This window comes from Rhinatrema bivittatum, chromosome 3 (assembly GCF_901001135.1).
Source record: "Rhinatrema bivittatum chromosome 3, aRhiBiv1.1, whole genome shotgun sequence".
In the NCBI taxonomy this organism is placed as follows: domain Eukaryota; kingdom Metazoa; phylum Chordata; class Amphibia; order Gymnophiona; family Rhinatrematidae; genus Rhinatrema; species Rhinatrema bivittatum.
In genome coordinates this window covers 117440471-117462604 of record NC_042617.1, presented here as the reverse complement: position 1 = coordinate 117462604, position 22134 = coordinate 117440471, and positions in this window count along the sequence as shown.

The window sequence follows — 22134 nt, the reverse complement described above, 5'->3', positions numbered from 1 at the left end:
AGGAGATAAGAAGTTTCCCAAGGAAATATAAATAGAATAAGAACATAAGAATTGACATACTGTGTTAGACCGAGGATCCGTCAAGCCCAGTATCCTGTTTCCAACAGTAGCCAGTCCAAGTCACAAATACTTGGCAAGATCCCAAACAGTAAATAGATCCCATGCTGCTATTGCACAATGATAAATAGTGACTCTTCCCTAATGGGTCGATTTTCAAAGACCCGCACGCATGAAAAGTGGGGTTTATGCACATGGCTGGGCCTTGTGCGCATTGCGTACATTTTAAAACAGGCCCGGCCATGCACGTAAACCCCGGTACATGCACAAGTGCCGGGTCTATCCAAAAGGGGCGGGCCGAGGCAGGGTGGGGGGCAGGCCGGGACAGTGCCATTCTATGCTGTCCTGGGGAAACGCATGCTGGCAGCCTGCCAGCACGCGCAGATTACTTCTGCTCTAGAGGAGTAGTAAGTAATGAACAAAAAAGAAGTAGGTAGATTGAAAGGGGAAAGGGTTAGGGGTTGGGGAGGAGAGGAGAGGGGAAGAGGGAGGAAGGTTAGGTAGGGGGGTAGGGAAGTTCCCTCCCAGTCTGCTCCTTAATTGGAGTGGACTTGGAGGGAACTGGGAAAGGCCCGATTGTGTCGCCGCATGTATTAATCGAATATTCACCCCACCCCCTGCGCGTGCCACTTGCACATGTGTGCGCGCGGCCATCAGTTTTTATAACATGCAAGCACCAGTACACGCATGTTATAAAATCAACACGTCCATGAGCGCGCTGGGAACCGCACGCTCATGGATGGGCACGCATTTTTAAAAAAATCTACCCCTAAGTCTACTTGGTTAATAACTGTTTATGGATGTCTCTTCCAGGAACTTGTTCAAACCTTTGTAAACCCAGCTGTTCTGCCTAAACTACATCCTCCAGCAATGAATTCCAGAGCTTATTTGTTTATTGAGGGAAAAAGAATTTTCTATGATTTGTTTTGAATGTGTTCCTTACTAACTTTATTGAATGTCCCCTCGCCTTTGTATTTTTTGCAAGAGTAAATAATCAATCTACATTTACCCAATCTGTTCCACTCATGACTTTATAGACCTCTATCATATCTCCCCTCAGCCATCTCTTCTCCAAGCCAAACAGCCCCAACCTCTTTAGCCTTTCCTCATAGGGAAGTCTTTCCATGCCCTTTATCATTTTGGTCGCCCTTCTCTGTACCTTTTCCAATGCAACTATATCTTTTTTGAGATGCGGTGACCAGAATTGCACACAGTACTCCAGGTAAGGTCTTACCATCGAGCAAATCAAAGGTATTATGATATTATCTGTTTTATGCTCCATTCCTTTCTTAATAATTCTTATCATTCTATTTGGTTTTTTTTGTCAGCTGCTGCACACTGAGCCAAGGATGTCAAAATATTGTCCATTATAACACCGAAATCCTTTTCCTGGGTGGTAACTCCTAATATGGCATGGTGACATTGGATTCTAATTCAAGACAAAGTGACTTGAAATCTGTAACCTGGGGATTCACGTGCTGCAATGTGAAGAGCAAGACACGTTTTACTTAGTTCCTGCAACCCTCTCCTCCTTTTTTTTTTTCTTTTTTTATCCTTTTTTACAATTCAGAGCAGCTCCTATTTGTTATTTTGGTTTTAGTCCAATTTCTGTTACCCGGTTGAGGTTTTTCATAGCTTCATTACTTCACTATGACCATTTGACTGGCAAAGAAAGAGAAAGAGAAGCTCAAAAACGCAGATGGCAAAATGACCATTGACTCTGAAGAAGGCTTCTCTCCCACAGCTCACGACAAGCTGGTTACAGTCGTTGCTTTGGCGGTGATCTCTGCCTTAAATAAAAAATTTGACTGAATATTTTCAAAACTGGATGGACTTACCTCCCAAATAGATGATGTTACCAAATGATTGAAAGAACTTGAACATTGTTATTCTGAGATGAAAGATCAAATCCAACAGCTTGAACGGGAGCAGCACAGTTATAAAAAAAACCTAATGGATGCTATGTTTTTTTAAGCTCGATAATCTAGAAAATCGTTCTTCGAGGAGCAACCTCCGCTTTGTGGGATTTCCCGAGACACACACTGATACTGCTCTCCGAGATCTCCTTGAAATTTGGCTACCATCAGCTCTTGGATTTTCTGTTTTTATCAAGTAAACTAGTAATAGAGCATGCTCACAGGTTGGGCTAGCAATGGCTTCACAAAATTGGCCCCGGGTAGCTACTGTCAAGATTTTAAAATTTCAGCATAAAACTGACATTCTTCGAGCTTACTACAAATTGTCTGATCTGAAATATGAAGATTCTAAAATTTTTAATATTTCAAGATTTCTCAGCCAGAGTTTTGGTGTGTTGTTGAGCGTTTGCTCTTGTATGTTTGCAATTTATGAAACAGAAAGGCATACAGTTTTGCAGTACCCTGCTAAGTTGCGAGTAATAGAACAAGGGAAATTACATGTATTCGACATGGTGGCTGATGCAACCACTTTTTTTTAAAAACTGTGGACACTTGACTTGTCTGGGGTTTTCGATTTGAGTCATTTGAACTGCTGTCGGTCTGTTGGCCTTACTCTATTTTTTTCTCTTCTAATTGGGAATTCTTTTCAGTTTCTAAGCAGAGTCGCTTTTTACACTGTTAGAACAGAATATTTTTATTTTACTTTTTCAGATACCATTACCCCTTTTACTGCATCTTCACCATCTGTGCTGCTGTCTCAGGGGTGCAATTCTTTATTTTATTGTTGAAATGTGAGAAACTACTGTTTTCTGGATTTCTTTGAGGCCATGGCTATATATATCTCTTATATCTGAAACACAAGGGATGAGTTTTTTTTTTTGATGATGAGTGGCAAGTGCCTCCCACACATACCATCCCCCTGATTGGAGTTTTTTATTTTCCTTATTCTTTGCTCACTTGTTTGAACTCCTGAGGTGGACTGCTTTTGGACATATCTGCAAGACTTAATGATACTCACTGTCGGGCCGATGTAGTAAAATACGCGGGAGAGCCGGCACTCCGAGGTGAGCGCTCGCTCTCCCGACGTGCGTCCAGGCCACTCTCCTGGGCGTGCGATTCTCTATGCTAATGAGGGCCCGCTGTAATAAGGAGGTGGCTGTCAGCGGGTTTGACAGCCGACGCTTAATTTTACTGGCGTCGGTTGTCTAACCCGTTGACAGCCACGGGTTCGGAAAACGGTCACCGGCAAAAGTGAGCATCCGTTTTCCAACCCGCGAGCAGTGAGCTGATTTATTTTTTATTTTTTTACGATTTTTTACATTTTTTTTTATTTTTGGGGCCTCCGACTTAATATCGCTATGATATTAAGTTGGAGGGTGTACAGAAAAGCAGTTTTTTCTGCTTTTCTGTACACTTTCCTGGTGCCGGTGCCGGCCGAAATTAACTCCTGAGAGTAAAATGTGCGGCTTGGCTGCACATTTTATTTTCTGGATCACGCAGGACTAATAGGCTCATCAACCTGCATTTGCATGTTGCTATTAGTTTTGGGGGGTTGGCCGCGCTTTTTCCATGCGCTATTACCCCTTACTGTATAAGGGGTAAAAACAGCATGTCGAAAACGTGCAGCCAAACGGGGGCTAACAGTGCGCTCGACCTGTACCAATGGTTACTCATCTTATGTAACACTTCAATGTAATGACATTGCAACATGTGAATTGTGAATCCTAAAACAGGGAAACAGCATGGTGTTATATGGAGAGTGTACACACTTAAAAAATGAACATCTGGTAATGTAAAATTAACTAAAATGTTGCAATGTCATTACATTGAAGTGTTACATAAGACGAGTAACCATTGGTACAGGTATTCACTGCTATGATACAAGCTTTCATTTCACTGATGATTTATTTTATTAAATCCATGTTCATTGCTTGTAGACACACATATACACATAAATTGTACAATAAGCTATGCATTGTCATGCATCAATTGTAAGTTCATATATATAGATATCACAATATGAACACAGTCATTTTGTCCATTTTTGGAAGAGATATATATATATGTTTTATTATTTATTTTGTTTTTAATGCTTTATCTGTATTGACACACATTTATGTTTATTTGTCTACTGTATATGTATGTCTGTCATGTGTAATTTTAATTAATATTGTTCTTGTAGCAGCCCCTGAGGCAGCTCCTGCGAGAGCGAAACTCGGCCAGAGTTGGGCAATATACCAATAAAGAATCCCTTGACACACCGATCACTATCGTTTGTTCTGCTTCCAGCATCATTAATCGGCTTCTGATTTGTTTTTTGGGTCCTACACCATATTAATTACTGCTTTTGAGAATAACTATATTTTTGCTGGGACTGTGAAGTTCAGTCTTCTTTCATTTTGTTATACTGTTATTTTGTTATACTGTGATATTACATAGAGTATTATGTTCTACTCTTTCTTATTGTTATTCACTATTTGTGTATTATCTTCTTATTAGAATATGGCATGTTTCTCTAGTCTTCGTTCTAAAGATCAGGCTGGTATTGGGGTAATGCTATTATTCACCATATGTTCTGTAATTGATTCTATTCTTGCTTTCTTTTTTTCAGGGGGGAAGGGTCAGCAATTGCTCACTTCCACGACTATTAGGCATGGTGCTTTTGGTCGACTTTGGGACAGGGTTTTAATTTTTCTCAAAGAGATATTTTTTCCTTTGCATCATATTTGTGCTGTTTTGTGGGGCAACCTTTTTAGAGGGTTGGGGAGGGGGGTTTCAGCATTGCTGTTGGTTTTTTGTATCAACTCAGATTGTTCCTGTATCCTCTCTGGTTATTATTCTCCCCTGGGGGCTCAGGCTGGGACACTCCCTGGGTTTGTTTTTGTTGTTGTTGTTAATATTATAGTGGTACATTGTATTTTCCATACTTTCCATGGTTAATGCTCTGTACTTTGTGACATGGAATGTTGCTGGAATAGGATCAGTTATCCAGCATTCAAAATCCTCCAGCATATCAGATGCCATAATATCAGTATAGCTTTTTTGCAAGAAACCAAGCTTTTAGATTTTGGACATTCTAAGCTGAAGCACCAGTGGGTGAGTGAAGTCTATTCTACATCATCTGGCTCAGCTCAAGTGGGTGTTGCTATTTTGATTGACAAAACAAACAATTCCCTTTCAATTGATTAACAGTGTCCCAAATCCTCATGGTCGTTTTATTCTCTTACATAGCACCAAGTTTGAGAAACCTTTGCTGCTATGTAATATTTATACCCTAATACTTAATCTCACCTCCTTTTTTTTCAAACAGTTTCCCAGCTCAAAAGTGATTTGAGGATTTCTTCAATTTTGATAGGTGATGATTTCAATTGCGTACATGATGAATCAATGGATAGGAGTACAACTGTGAAGACAGGGAGACAACGCAAACTCCAAGACATATCTTATCTCTGTTGCACTCTGGACCTTATTGAAACTTGGAGAATGTTACACCCATTGGAAAGGGATTATAATCATGTGTCACAGGCTCATGGTAGCTCCTCAAGGATTGATAACTCTTTTTCTCAATCTTTGTTTTCCAAAGTTTCAGAAGTCAATATATGTCCCATTGTGATTTTTTTTTCAAGATTTAACAAACATCTAAATTTTTTATAGTTGTATAAGATAAATATAATACGTTCTTACATATAACTAAATATTTACCAAAATAGACATTTATCTGTATATGTTACAAAGAAATCCAGACAGAGCTAATTTAACTGAGCGATTTCAAAGAAAATGAACAAAAAAAAAAAAAAAAGGACTATAAGGGGAAATTTAATATATCCCCCTTAACCATATAGGGGAGCCAGATTTTTGTTAAAATTCCCACGTAGATGCGAAGTGAGCTACCTAGAACATATGTATGTTTTTTATGAGGTCACCCAGCTCCAGGTATTTTTGGAATCCCATTGTGATTTTTGATCAATTCTTGGTGTGGTTACCCTTGGACCATTTTGGTATTGTGCCCACTCAACCAACTTGGTGTTTCCCTTCTTTTCTTTTTCATGCTAAAAATGTAAATTCTTATTTGGTTCAGAAGTAGAAAGATTATGCTTTGATTAATCAACAACATCAGCAGAACCCTTCTCTCTATTCGGCAACTGGCAAGGAGTTTTGAAAGGAGATATTATTAATTATGTGGCAAGGAAATGTAAAGAATTGGATAACTGTTTTCTCTCCTTAGAGAAAACATTATGCATTGATAAGGCCCAGTTTATGTCTCCCCCAACTCGTGCCAACAGAGAGAAATTTTTTGCTACCCCAAACTACTCTCAATTCCTTGATTCATCAATGCACCAAAAAGAGTTTTTTATATTACAAATTGAGGGAGTTATTTTCCAAGCCGCGATAGGCCCTTATCGCGTGTGTTAGGCCCTTATCACGTGCGATATGGCCCTAATGGACGCGATAAGCGCCTTATCTTGGTGGTAAGATTTAAATTAGGGGGAGGGGAGGAGTCAGGGAGGGAATTATGATAATCGGCAGCAGCATCACTGCCGGCGATAATGTTTCGAACATTATTGCTGGCAGTAGTGCGGGGAATAGCACCACCTTTTACTGTGGTGCTATGCCCTCGATAGCCTGCAGCTGGCTGCATTACAGCAGGCGAAACCGCACCGCTGTGGTGCGGCCGGCTGCAGGCTATCACCTGACCACCCCCTGCTTTCCCCCCCCCCCGCATGGAATGATGAATCCTGGCCTAAGATTTTTTTTCCAATTGGTAATAAAGCAGGTAAGATGTTGGCACGTATTAAAAAATCCTGGGGAGGACCTCGTTACATCCCCTCCATGAGGGATAGCTTTGGGAAACTTATTAATTCTAATCAGGATATTGTGGGATATTTTATGTGCTATTATCAGCAACTATATTCTCCTCCCCCCGACTCCTATCATCAATCCCGTTACCAGCTATTTCCCTACAACAGCTAATGTTTCTAAATCAGCCTCGTAAACTTGATGAGATAACAGGAGTTATTACCCATATGCTATTAAATAAAGCATTGGGTCCAGATGGACTCAAAGCTGAATTTTATAAAATCCTAGTCCATTCATTATCTGTTCCATTACTATCCTTTTTATCATGATTTGGTTACTACTGGTAAATTTGCTTTATATTGCTAGCAAGGCCATCATTACTGTTATTCTGAAAACATGCAAGGAACAAATTTATCTTCAGTCTTACCAACCAATTTCCTTATTGAATCTGGATAAGAAAATTCTGGCTAAAATAATGGCTGATAGATTGTCCCATATTCTTCCGGATTTAATTCTTGATTCCAAGGTGGGTTTTGTTAAAGGCCATCTTTCGGTGCTTAATGTTCGAAGGCTTATATCTTCTATAGAGCAACCTAGAATAATGCACTGGGAATCCTTATTGATCAGTTTTGACACTGAAAAATCATTTGGTAAGGTTAATTGGGATTTTCTATTTACAGCATTGATGGGATCAATGGTTTGTTCAACCAGATAGTCTCAGCTCTATATTCTTCTCCTGTTGCAATATTCTGTTAATGAAGATCTTTCAGAGAATTTTCCACTTGGTTAGGGTACCAGAAAGGGCTGTCCTTTTTCTCCCTTGTTTTTACTTTCATTAGACCCTTTTCTACATTTTATTCACAACAATCTAGATATCCCTGGTATTCCCTTGAGTAATTCGTCTTTTAAAATAGTTGCTTTTGTAGATGACCTCCTTTTACACATTCTTTGTCCAACTCAGATCTTACTATTAGTTCTTTCTGAATTTCAGACATATGGGAATTTATCTGGGCTCACATTAAACTTAGATAAATCAAAAGCTTTACCTCTTGGTTCCTTTACATCTTCTCAATGGACAGATGTCTGTCCTTTGAAATGGACTAATGACTCTTTTAAATGTTTGGGAGTTTTTATTACTAATAATCCTAACATGATCATGGACTTGAATTTATTTCATCTTCTTCAAATTATAGGAAACACTTTGAATGCTTTTCTTTTATTCCCTCTCTCGGTGGGTAAGATTCATCTTTTTAAGATGATCTTGCTTCTAAAATGGTTGTATATTTTCTCTGGTACCTGTGTTTTTTTCCTGTTCTATAGAGCAGGCTTTTTTCAAATTAATTAGAAGATATCTTTGGCCAAATGATAAATCATGTATTGTACTGACTATGTTGTTGAAACCTTGCTCCAGAAGGGTTTGGGATTTACGAATTTGAAATTCTATAGAAAAGCTGCTCTTTTACATCATGTTGCAGACTGGATGATGTCTACTTCTTACTATACCCCAATACATGTATAAGCAACTTTGTTAAAACCCATTTTTGTACGATATGATTTAGATGCTTTGTTGGGGAAGCTCCCAAAGGCAGCTGAGTTTAGTATTTTGTTTTATCCATTGATTAAAGCCTAGCATTGTCTTTGCTCTTAAATACATGGTTTTCCTTTTTTTGCCATTTGTAGGTAACCCACAGTTTGCGCCAGGACTGAACCAGAGAGTTTTTCTGTTGTGGGCAACGAAAGATTTATTGGTCTTAAATTAATTTTTTGATTCCTCTGATATGTTTTGTTCTTTAGTAACCTTGCAGGAGCAATATGATTTTGATGAGCTTAGACTTTTTTGATATTTACAAGCTAGACATTATGCAAGAGTTTAGACATGGAGACACTGCATTCTGATCATTAGACCTTACTGTTGAATATGTCAGATGTTTCATATTCTTCTCAGTCCACGTTATCAGGTCTTTATAAATATATATACGGCAACCTTTGCAAAAAGAACTGCACTTTATGTTAACGTTAAAAACATATTCTTCCTGTTTTTCTTCTGTTAATACATTATTTGCCAATGTTCTATTATGAGAAACACAATATAAATTTCTTATACAATTTCATATGTCCAACACAGGGCCTTTTTGGCTCGTTTAACAGATAATGATTTATGTTTGAAGTGTGCCACATTTTCTGGGCCATTAAGCCACCTGTTGGTCACATCTCAGTTGTAGTCTCGTATCCGAACATATATGGCAGTTGTGGGTTTTCAGATACCTGAGGATCTGGCTTTGATCTTATTTGAAAATTTGTCATCTATTTCCTTCAGTAATAAATATGTAAAACAATGGATTAGAAAAGGCTTTTTACTAAGGAAAAAGACTATATTTTTGGAGAGTGGAACATGCTACAATTTTGTATGTTGGAGGAATGCTTTGTTTTCTTTGGTGTAAATGGAGAAATTCACCGTTAAAAGGTTGTTGCTTCGCCATAAATTGCAATCTTTACAAATTTGTCTCCAGTATATCGATACCCTAACTCCTCAAACTTGGAGTCACGTTTTGAATGATCTGAGTTAGTTGTTTAGGTGACTTATTAGCTTTTTGCATTACTATATAATATATACTTTTTACAGTGCTATAGGGTTTCTTTTGGGGGTGGGATGGGAAAGGTGGGGGGATATATTTTTTTGTATTATGTTGCTGTATAATGCTTATTGTCCTGATTGTATCTTTGCCTGGGTATGAAGTGTACAGCACCAATTACTTCTTACCATTTGTTCATTTTTTTTATTCCAAATAAACAGATTTACACATAAAATTTGTAAATTATTGCAGGACCTTACTTATTAAATAGATTTTATGTACATGGTACATTTAATAATATTTGTATACAGTTTAAATATAGTTCAAGCACAATAAAAACGATTGTCATTAAAAATTGCATTTTTTGTGCATAATTAGAAAAGTAAATGTTATGCTCAGGCTTGTGGACCCTTGGGCCGACGAGGGGATGTTACACCTTGTGGAGGATCCGTAAGTTCTCTCGTCGGGTGGCGAGGCAGGACAGAGGAGGAGAGCAGCTGACCCTTGGCACTGAAGACAGAAGCTACTGAGGAGACAATTCCAGATTCCAGAGCTTTATTGTGCGTTGAGTGAAAAATAATTTTCTCGGATTAGTCTTAAATGTGTTGCTTGCTAACTTCAAAAAAGGTTTGGATAAGTTCTTGGAGGAGAAGTCCATTAATGGCTATTAATCAATTATACTTAGGGAATAGCCACTGCTATTAATTGCATGAGTAGCATGGGTTCTTCTTAGTGTTTGGGTAATTGCCAGGTTCTTGTGGCCTGGTTTTTGGCCTCTGTTGGAAACAGGATGCTGGGCTTGATGGACCCTTGGTCTGTCCCAGCATGGCAATTTCTTATGTTCTTATGTTCTTATGAGATGAGCAGATGAGCGGTCTTCACCACTGGAGGTCTGCGGTCCCCCCGAGAGGAGCCCGTAGGGACCCGACCGCTGGGACTTAGGTGGACCTAGAGAGGTCAGGGTATTGGTGCAAAGGCCAACTGGAGTTTCGCCCTGGAAGCCCGCGGTCCACCCAGGAGGAGCCCGTAGGGACCTGGGCCGCTGGGACTTAGGTGGGCCCTTGGAGACGGTAGTCCAGAAGAAGTCCGAAGCCGAGTGCCAGAGGGTCGTCGCTTGCCAATCCGAAGTCAATACCAGGAATCACCGTCAGCCAATCCAAAGTCAGGAACCAGGAACACCAAGACGTAACAGGGAATCAAGATGCTGGAACTCACTGAAGCAAGCAGACTCAAACAACACTCACAGGAGACATTGCCAAGTCAAGGAATGAGCAGAGGAAGCCTCCTTAAATACTTCCTCTGCTCTGGATCATTGGAAGCAGGTGAGCATCGTTAAAGGGATCAGGTCCCTTTAAATTCAGTGAGGGGGCGCGGCCTCACGCCTAAGATGGCGGCGGCCATCTTGGATTCCATGGCAGCGGCCATCTTGAATCCCATCCGCGGGGGAGAAGCTGTGGTTGCCGCACCGGGGAGGCTAGGACGGCTCTCCGGCATGTGGGCACCCCGAGGGCCTGCGCCAATGCGCGGGGGCAGCGGCACCGAGCCAGGACTCCTCTCTGGACGTTTGCCGCGGCGGGTCGCCACCGCGGTCAGGTAGGGGGGCACACCCGCGGCCATCCGCGGGCGCGGAACGCAACAGTAAAACTTTATGCAAAAGCATGCAAATTTATCACATAATGAGAGTTATTTACAGGAATGGTAACTTTTAAACAGCTGCATGGGCGCACATGTGCGCATATTCCGGCTTGCACCCAGAGACGCAAACATTTTGTAACATACGCATGTATATGTGTGCATGGTATAAAATAGGCTGACTGTGTGTACATGTTCACACAATTTTACATGGATGTGCACATATGAGTGCAACTGATGCTTCTACTGCATAAGTGGGGGGGATTTTAGTAGACACGCGTAACTGACGCAATTACCAGTTTCCCCAGTTCGTTCACAGTTTCCCCAGATAAAGGAAAGACTTCCTAACCCCCCTACAACCACCCTTTTTAGCCTGTTAGCACCAACCCTTAAAACCCCGCTGACTAGCTAGATTTTTTAACATTATTACTTACATGCCATCCATAGAAGAAGTAAAGTTATGCAGTAGGGGACCCCGGTGCGTGCTGGTTTCATTCTAAAATCCTGGAACTCCCATGCCCCACCCAAACCATACCCACGTCCCGCCTCTTTTAAAAAAACAAACTTTGGGGTAGATTTTCAAAGGGTTACGCGCGTAACCCTTGAAAACCTACCCCTACACGCGCAAGGCCCAGGACACGAGTATGTCCCAGGGCTTTCAAAAATGGGAGGTCTGGGGGCGGGGCAGGGGGCGGGGCAGGTGGTGGGGCGGTGGTCCGGGGGCGGTCCTGAGTCCTCCGGCATAGCGGCTGTGCCAGACGTTCGCATGCCGGCAGCTCGCCAGCGCATGCAAGTTACACTTGCCAGAGGCAGGCGTAACTCGGCGAAATAAGGTAGGGGGGAGGATTTAGGTAGGGCTGGGGGGTGGGTTAGATAGGGGAAGGGAGGGAAAGGTGAGGGGAGCTAAAAAAAAGTTCCCTCCGAGGCCGCTCCGATTTTGGAGCGGCCTTGGAGGGAACGGGGAAAGCCATTGGGGCTCTCCTTGGGCTCAGCGCGCGCAAGGTACACAAGTGTGCACCCCCTTGAACGCACCGACCCCGGATTTTATAACATGTGCGCGGCAGCGCACACATTTTATAAAATCGGGTGTACATTTGTGCGCGCCGGGTTGTGTGCACAAATGTATCCCGTGCGCGTAGGATTTAAAATCGGCCCCTTTGTGTGAGTACCAGAAGATATGCGTGTTTACACGCACTTTTTAAAATTTGTGCATATCTCCTGGCTTTGGCGCGCGTACGGCTTTTAAAATTCACCTTTAAAGGTGTTCTCCCATTCTGTGTCTATGGGAAAAATGTTTAGTAAATAGGACCCAATGTTTGCACAATATCAAAACATCTGCCATTGAATTTGCTAGCCCTTGCCACAGAATCTACTGTGGTTATGCTGTACAATCTGTTACAGATGTGCTGACTTGGGCTAGGAGAAAAAGTACCTTTTTTGCTTTTCTGTGTAAGCAGTTAAACATTTTTCTCCATTAGTCTTAAATTATAGTATTTTATCTGTATGGTAATGTTCTGCTATTTTGTAAAATAGCATACATTTAATTGTTTAATCTTTAAATGTTTGTGCTATATTCATCTAAAAGTAAAACATTTATGAAGATTTTCATAAGAAATACAGTAAAAGTGTTATATTTGTAGACAGGCACAAGGATTATGCATTTATACTGTGCCGACTATCTGGGTTTTTCATTCTGCTGGACATATGGGATTGCATTCCTAGATCATATGAAAATGATTTGCAAAAATCAGGCAAAAAAATAGCAAGAGTTCCTGATTTTTGTTGTTCACTTTTATGCAATTGAGAATCATAATTCTGTAAACCCTGCCCAATGGAAAATATGGTGATAGGACTGATAAAACACACAATTATTCTACCCATTTCTGATGTGACTTCTACAAGAGGCCTATAATTGTATTTATTTATTAAAAACATTCTGTAGCATATTTAAAAAATATATGTTGCATACAGAGACCCAACAGAAACAGGAAACTGATAGAATGGCATTTTGCAATTTTGTAAATGAAAATTACTGATCGGGCTATACTAAAAAGACATTAATCTCTTTGAGAAACTTATTTGAATATTACTGTTCTGCTTTTCCATCCAAGCAGATGCTGTTTACCATCTGAGCAACATGATGACAGAGTACTTTTAAACCAAAATGGAACTATTTCAGCTGTCTCCAAATGAGTTTTTATTTGTTGTCTGGACTCCATATGAGCAGATTATGGTTAAACCTGGGTGTGAGAGGTTGGTCTTCAGACTTGGAACAAGTCTCTGCTATGTACAGATGTGCAAAATTTGATAGAATGTTGATGCAAACTTTTGAAAACTCCCAAGAGGGAAAACTGATCCAAGAAATGGGAAGCCATCTAATCTCTTGTGAAAATGTATCTTCCTGAGAAGTCTTCTTACTATTTTAGGAGAGAGACAGTAGTAATGTGTTGGGACAAAAAATGAGTCCCATCTCTTCTAAAAAGGAAGCATTGACAACTTCGACAAAATATAATTCAGGGGTAAGCAACTCTAGCCTGGGATGCCATTAACAGGTCTGATTTTCAGGATATCCACAATGAATATTTCTGAGATATTGGAGCAATGCATGCAAATATGCCTCATGCTTATTCATTATGAACCTGTTTGTGGCACTTCAGGACCAGAGTTGCATACCTCTGGTATAGTTTATAAAATTGTTTTAACAGCCAATCAAAAAATAGAACATATGGAAATGCTCCTAAATGGACAAGTTGCATAATGATATTCATTTATGTACCTTTTTATAATAGAAAAAAAGCAAAACAAATTTATTTAAATAAATGCTTTCTCTCATATGTGCAAGTTGAGCACAGACCAGGAACAGTTTCTTCTGATGGCTTTCTAACATTAGATGGAATCCGGCCACTCACTGTGCGGCAGGGAGACACCTTTGCACACTCTGACGCATGTGTTGCTAGGACCAGGCTAAGAGATGGCTGCACTCCACGCTATCCCTGTTATGGCACAACAAATCCAGAAGCATCAGAGCATACTGGAACAAATCACGGGGTTCTTGGAAAGACTGGTAATCCAGATAAATGCACTCTCTCCACAGTCAGTGCCACCTGAAGTATTACCACTGGCCCCAGTGCCCCCCTCTCCGATGTTTCCATGATTACCTCCTCTGCCGAGGTATCATGCTGACCCACGGGAATGCTGAGGGTTTATCAACCAGTGCCTTATGCACTTCACCCTTCAGGCGACCCTCTTTCCTACCAATAAAGCCAGGGTAACTTTCATACTATCCCTGCTGGGAGGAACCACCCTTGCCTGGGCTCCCCCACTGTGGGATTGGGAAAATCCAATTTTAGAAAACCTAGATCGATTCCTCCACGAATTTCGCCTCATCTTTGATGAACCAGGACAAACATCTTCAGCTGCGTCTGACCTCTTATAGATTCAATAAGGTTCACAAACTGAGGGAGAATAGCAATCCAGTTTCGGACACTAGCTTCTGAAGTATGGTGATGTGATGACAGCCAGTGTCAATCTTTTTGCAAGGCCTATCAGAGGCCATCAAGGATGAGCTAGCGAGGCGAGAAATATCTGAGTCCCTGGAGGAGCTCATACGCTTGGCCTTGGCCATCCAGCTAGATCCCCGCTTCCATGATCATGCTCGGGAGTGAAGCCAGGCCTGTCTTCTGATCTGGTTAGCCCTACAATTTCAGTGACCTATGATTCCTTCCAGAGCACAGACACCATCTGATCCCATTGAAGAACCGATGCAGGTGGATCACCTCAGACTCACCCCCAAGGAACATCAGTGACAAGAAGCTTGAACCTGTGTTTATATCATGTTGGCCCTGGTCACTATGCAGTCCTGTGTCCTATCAAGCCAGGAAACTCCCAGGCTTAGGGATGCTAGGGGAGGCCACCCTAGTTTGACAAAGTACCTCTCCACAAATTCTGTTGCCAGTAAGCCTGACTGTGAATAACACTATAATACATTTTCAGGCCCTCCTGGACTCTGGCACGGCCAGGAGCTTTATAGACGAATCAGTAGTGAATCAGTATAGTATTCCCATGGAACCACTGGAGACACCACTAGTGGTATCCTCCGTCTCTGACGAACCCCTGCCCAGGCGCATCACCAAGATCACGACTCCGCTTCTCATGTGCACTGCCTGTACATTCTAACTAAAATCGTGAAGACAGTAATCCTTGGACTGCCCTGGCTGTCTCAACATCAACCCCATATTGACTGGGGATCCTTGCAACTCTCCAAGTGGGTCCCACCTGCCAGGAGTAATGTATGACCAGAATCCTGACCTCTTCTCTTGAATTTTGTCACTCTACTTCAACTTTGCCCAGGTTGCCTAATCCTTATTAAGACTTTGCAGATGTCTTCAGTAAAAAAGCAGGCTGAGGTCTTACCCCCACTGCAGGTCTATGACTGTCCTATTAACTTGATACCCCTGAAGATGCCCCCCGGGGCAGAGTTTATCCCCTATCTGTTCCTGAGACTGAGGTGATGACACAGTATATTCAAGACAACCTGAGAAGGAGCTTTATCCATCCTTCCTCTTCCCCGGCGGGAGCAGGGTTCTTCTTTATGAGGAAGAAGGATGGCTTCCTGTGGCCTTGTATTAATTATCATGGGCTGAATGTGATCACCAAGAAGAATCGTTACCTGTTGCCCCTCATTACGGAATTATTTGATTGACTGAAAGAGGTTCATAGCTTTACGAAGCTAGACCTATGAAGGGCATACAATTTGATACAGATCCAGGAAGGAGATGAATGGAAGACTGCGTTTAATGCCAGGAATGGCCATTATGAATATATAGTCATGCTGTTTGAGTTATGTAACACCCCTGCGGTCTTCCAAGCCATGGTCAATGAGATATTCCAAGACCTACTTCAGTCTCATGTCGTGGTGTATCTGAATGACATCCTGATATTTTCTTTAGCTACTTAATCAATACCGAGAACATGACCAACAGGTCTTACAGCGGCTAAAGGAGCATCAACTCTATGCAAAATTAGAGAAGTGCTCTTTCAAAGAGACTAAACTGCCTTTTCTTGAGTACATCATCTCCCAGACTGGTGTATGCATGGACCCAGCAAAATTAATAGCTATATTGGACTGGCCCCAATCCACAAGTCTCAAGAATCTACAGAGGTTCTTAGGCTTCGCAAATTATTATCGACAGTTTGTGCATGCCTTCTCCTCATTAGTGGCTCTCCTCACAGCTTTGACCCAGAAAGGGGCAAACACTTGTGTCTGGAATGAAGAAACTCTACTGGCTTTCCAGCATCTCAAACAGGAATTCCCACGGGACTCCTGTCTATGCCACTCAAACCCCAATAAACTGTTTGTGATCAAGGTGGATGCTTCCACCCTCAGAGTGGGGGTTGTCCTCCTGAAACATGATCGACAAGGGTTATTGGTGACCAGTACATATTTTTCAAGAAATTCTCTCCCATGGAGAGAAATTATATGATCGGAGATCGAGAGTTACTTGCCATCAAGCTGACCCTGGAGAAATGGCACCACTTGTTGGAAGGGGCCCGACATCAAATCAAGATATATACTGATCATAAAAACTTAGGGGCAAATTTTCAAAGGGATACACGCGTAAGATATACGTGTACCCCCCGAAAACCTGCCCCAAGCTCCCCCTGCGCTCGCCGAGCCTATGTTGAATAGGTTCAGCGGCGCGCACAAGTCTCGGGACGCGAATAAGTCCCAGGGCTTTCCTGGGGGAGCATATCGGGGGCATGTCACAGCAGTGCATCATCTGGGGGCGTGGCCGTGGGCATGGTTCCGGCCTGGGGGTGTTTTGGGGGCATGGCCGAGGCCTCCGAAACCGCTCCTGGGCCGGGTATCTATTAAAAATCCGGCGTACTCTTGTTTGCGCCTGGTGCACGAACAAAAGTACGTGCAGGAGTACTTTATTAAAATCTACCCCTTAGAGTATTTGTCACAAGCTAGGCAGGCTCAGTGGTCATTATTTTTTAACCATTTTGACTTTGAACTGTGATATTGCCCAGCTGAAAAGAATTGATGGGCCGACGCGTTATCTCGCTTCTTCAACTCCGAGAGCCCATCGGCTACACCCAGCCATATCATCAATCCAGCCAAGATTGTACTGGCGGCGGCTGTCACAGTACCCCAAGGGAAAACTGTAGTCCCTATCCAACTTCAGGAGCATGTGCTAAAATGGGTTTATGACTCATGGAAGTCTAGACACCAAGGAGTTAAAAGTTCAATACTGGTATTACTGGTGGCCCCAGGTACAGAAGGACATAAAAAGCTATGTAGAATTGTGCCTGGTGTGTGCAGTAAATAAGAGTTCCTGAGCTCGACCCTGGGCTTGCTCCACCCCATACCCATGCTTATGGAACCCTGGACACATCTAGCAACAGATTTTGTCAATGATCTTCCACCTTCTGCTACCAACACCACGATATGGGTAATTGAGGACCGATTCTCTAAGATGGTCTACTTTATGCTTCTACCTGGTTTACTCTCTGATCCGGAAGTGGCTGAATTATTCATTCAACACATCTTCTGCCTTCATGGACTTCCCCGTCACATTCTTTCAGAACATGGGATTCTGATTGGTGGCCGTTACTCAAAATATTTGGAATTACACTGGATTTTTCTTCCGCTTACCAGCTCCAGTCCAATAGACAGACCAAACGGACTAATCAGTCTCTTAAAGGTTTCATTCGGTCCTATATCAACCAATGCCAAGATAACTGGGCCTCCCTTCTTCCTTGGGTAGAGGGCTGCCATAACAATCATGTCAGTAAAGCTACTGGATGCTATTCATTTTTCATGGTCTGTGGATACCCATACAGTTAGCCACATCAGTAACATGCCCTGCCACCAACCTGAAAGGTCAGGAACTAATCAGTTTGTGGCAATCAACTCATTGACTGTTGGAGCAAGCTGCTACCCATGCTAAGTTCCAAGCTAATAAAAGACAACGACATGTACCCCAGTTACAACCGGGGGATCTCGTCTGGTTAAGTACTCTCGCTTAAATTTGCGCCTTGCTTTGTAGGGCCCTTTCAGGTGGTACACAAGATTCGGAGTGTTGCCTACAAGCTAAAATTACCACCCACATTTCACATACATGACATATACCATGTCTCACTTTTAAAGCCCACCGTTTTGTCCTGGCCATCTAGACCCCCGCCTCGACTTTTGGATATCATGATGGAAGAGGATACTCAGTATGAGGCAGCCAAAATCTTGGATTCCAGAAGGATACGAAAGAAGCTCCAGTATCTTATAGCCTGGAAGGGTTACAGTCCGGAGGAGAACTCCTGGGAACCAGCATCCAATCTACAGTTTCCTCAGTTAGTCCTGGATTTTTATCGCCAATTTCCCACCAAGCTCAGACCTAGAAGATTGGGGAGAGGCCTTTGGAGGGGAGGAACTGTTAGAATGCAGCCACCTTCTCAGAGTCCTCAGCTTCAGAGGCTCACTGCGCAGCAAGGAAATACCATTGCATGCTCTGACATGTGTTGCTAGGACCCTGTGAAGAGATGCATAGGGTGTGTGTGCACATCGTTGTGCACGAATCTACACACTCTGGCGGAATAGTCGCGTTATCACCCCGATGATGATGTCACACACTCATGACTACTTATCCTGCCTGGATCTGGACTCCTTGCCCTGTTCCTGTTTAAGAGGTTACTTGAGCGAAGCTAGTGCTCATGTCTTCTATAGGACTTTGTTTGCTTTTAAGTGCTGATGTAAGCGGATTTTAAAACATGTTCATGGAAAACACCTACCCCATGTTCCAATTAGTCCACCAGTTTGTCCAGTTAATATCAAGGTCTTTCAGACCTTTCCGGTTCTTCATCTTGCACGCTGCCCAGTTGACCCTGACCCTTCACCCTATCCTGTAAGCCCTAAACCTCGAGATCTACAGACTTGATCCTCCTTAGAAGCAACAGTAAACTTACATGGCTATGTGGTATTTGCTTTTAAAATCTGGAGTTACATGCTTAAGTTATGCCCTGCCCCAGAACACCTATGCCCTGTCCTTTTTCCACCCCTTTATTTCTCACGTGTGTACAAGTACATATGTGCATATATAAGCATTTTTGAAAGAGCAACCATTTTAAAATCAACCTCTTAGTGAACAGTGATCCATCCTGAAATTTGAACATTGAGTTTCTATTTAAGAGACAGTAACTGGGTGGTGTTTTATGGAGCTGACATTTTGGCTATACAAACATTATGTCAGGAGTGTTCCAAGAGTATACTTTCTGTATGCTTTTCCATTTTGCTGTGCCAACTGTGACAGACACATATAAAAAGCAATAAGTGTCTGTACTTGAAGTGGGTGATTTTGGTTATAGTTTTTAATTTAATTTTTAATCAAAATTAACAAACCCCATTGGTACCAATATTTTATGGTCCTCCACAATCATACAATTTTTATGTTTTTATTAATTTTTTAAAATGTTTAATTCATTTTTTTAAATACTCTGTCCAAATGAAAAAATTCTTTGAAAACCTAAAATGAAGCTAAGCATTCTAATATTATTTAAATCTCACATATTGAATAAAAAGATCAATCTTTTTGATTTCTTAGCATATTTTACTATTATAAGGAATGCGGAAAATAACCTCAGGCAGCAAATAGGAGTCACTGACCTTTCATAATGCTCAGCATGTGGCTGCCATCATGGGACAAAACCCCATTTTCAGACCATTTTATTTACCATTTATTTAAAAAGATTCTTGCAAAAAGAGACCTCAAAATTGAAAAGACTTTAAAAATGCTTAGCTTTCTAAATAATTAAATTTTTTCCACATATTTCTTTTTTTCTTTATGGTAATCAGTAAGAATACAATGAGATATCAGTTAAAAATGGTCTTTAAGAACATAAGAACATAAGAAAATGCCATACTGGGTCAGACCAAGGGTCCATCAAGCCCAGCATCCTGTTTCCAACAGTGGCCAATCCAGGCCATAAGAACCTGGCAAGTACCCAAAAACTAAGTCTATTCCATGTTACCATTGCTAATGGCAGTGGCTATTCTCTAAGGGGCGGATTTTAAAAGGCCCGTGCACGTAAATCCTTCCGGATTTTCGCGCGCGGGTGCACCTATTTTGCATAGGCCACCGGCGCGCGTAAAGCCCCGGGACGTGCGTAAGTCCCGGGGCTTTCGAAAAGGGGCGGGAGGGGGCGTGTCCGGGGGCGTTCCCGAAATGACGTGGAGTTTCGGGGGCGTGTCACGGTGTTTCGGGGGCGGGCCTGGGGGCGTGGCACCAGCCCGGGGGCGTAGTCGAGGCCTCCGGACCAGCCCCCAGGACCGGAGGACGGAGCGGGGCTGCCGGCGACGCGCGCAAAGTTACGCCTGCTTTCAGCAGGCGTAACTTTGCCGACAAAGGTGGGGGGGGGTTAGATAGGGCCGGGGGGGGGGGTGGGTTAGGTAGGGGAAGGGAGGGGAAGGTGGGGGGAGGGAGAAGGAAAGTTCCCTCTGAGGCCGCTCCGAAATCGGAGCGGCCTCGGAGGGAGCAGGCAGCGCGCGCTGGGCTCGGCGTGCGCAGGTTGCACAAATGTGCACCCCCTTGCGTGCGCCGACCCCAGATTTTATAAGATACATGCGGCTACGCGCGTATCTTATAAAATCCAGCGTACTTTTGTTCGCGCCTGGTACTCGAACAAAAGTACGCGATCGCGCAAGTATTTAAAATCTGCCCCTAAGTGAACTTAATAGCAGGTAATGGACTTCTCCTCCAAGAACTTATCCAATCCTTTTTTAAACACAGCTATACTAACTGCACTAACCACATCCTCTGGCAACAAATTCCAGAGTTTAATTGTGCATTGAGTAAAAAAGAACTTTCTCCAATTAGTTTTAAATGTGCCACATGCTAACTTCATGGAGTGCCCCCTAGTCTTTCTACTATCCGAAAGAGTAAATAACCGATTCACATCTACCCGTTCTAGACCTCTCGTGATTTTAAACATCTCTATCATATCCCCCCTCAGCCGTCTCTTCTCCAAGCTGAAAAGTCCTAACCTCTTTAGTCTTTTCTCATAGGGGAGCTGTTCCATTCCCCTTATCATTTTGGTAGCCTTTCTCTGTACCTTCTCCATCACAATTATATCTTTTTTGAGATGCGACGACCAGAATTGTACACAGTATTCAAGGTGCGGTCTCACCATGGAGCGATACAGAGGCATTATGATATTTTCTGTTTTATTCACCATGCCCTTTCTAATAATTCCCAACATTCTGTTTGCTTTTTTGACTGCCGCAGCACACTGAATCGATGATTTCAATGTGTTATCCACTATGAGGCTTAGATCTCTTTCTTGGGTTGTATCACCTAATATGGAACCCAACATTGTGTAATTATAGCATGGGTTATTTTTCCCTATATGCATCACTTTGCACTTATCCACAATAAATTTCGTCTGCCATTTAGATGCCCAATTTTCCAGTCTCACAAGGTCTTCCTGCAATTAATCACAATCTGCTTCTGATTTAACTACTCTGAACAATTTTGTGTCATGTGCAAATTTGATTATCTCACTCGTCGTATTTCTTTCCAGATCATTTATAAATATATTGAAAAGTAAGGGTCCCAATACAGATCCCTGAGGCACTCCACTGTCCACTCCCACTGAGAAAATTGTCCATTTAAACCTACTCTCTGTTTCCTGTCTTTTAGACAGTTTGCAATCCATGAAAGGACATCACCACCTATTCCATGACTTTTTACTTTTCCTAGAAGCCTCTCATAAGGAACTTTGTCAAATGCCTTCTGAAAATCCAAGTGTACTACATCTACCGGTTCACCTTGGGCCTCATTTTCCAATAACGCATTAGGGGGCGTTACCAATGCAAATGAGGCTTCTTTCGTGCAGTGGGGAAACATCGCGTGCGGCGATGTTTTCGCCATTTGCGAAAACATCAGCACTGCACACGATGATTCTTTCAGTGTTTGATCACAGTGCACGATATTTGCTGGTTTTTGCACTTCAATCATTGCAGGCCACGATAGTCCCAGACAGCCTGTGAGAGAGAGAGAGAGGAGAGAGAGAGGAGAGAGAGAGGAGAGAGAGAGAGAGAGAGAGAGAGAGAGAGAGAGAGGAGAGAGAGAGAGAGAGAGAGAGAGAGGAGAGAGAGAGAGAGACTT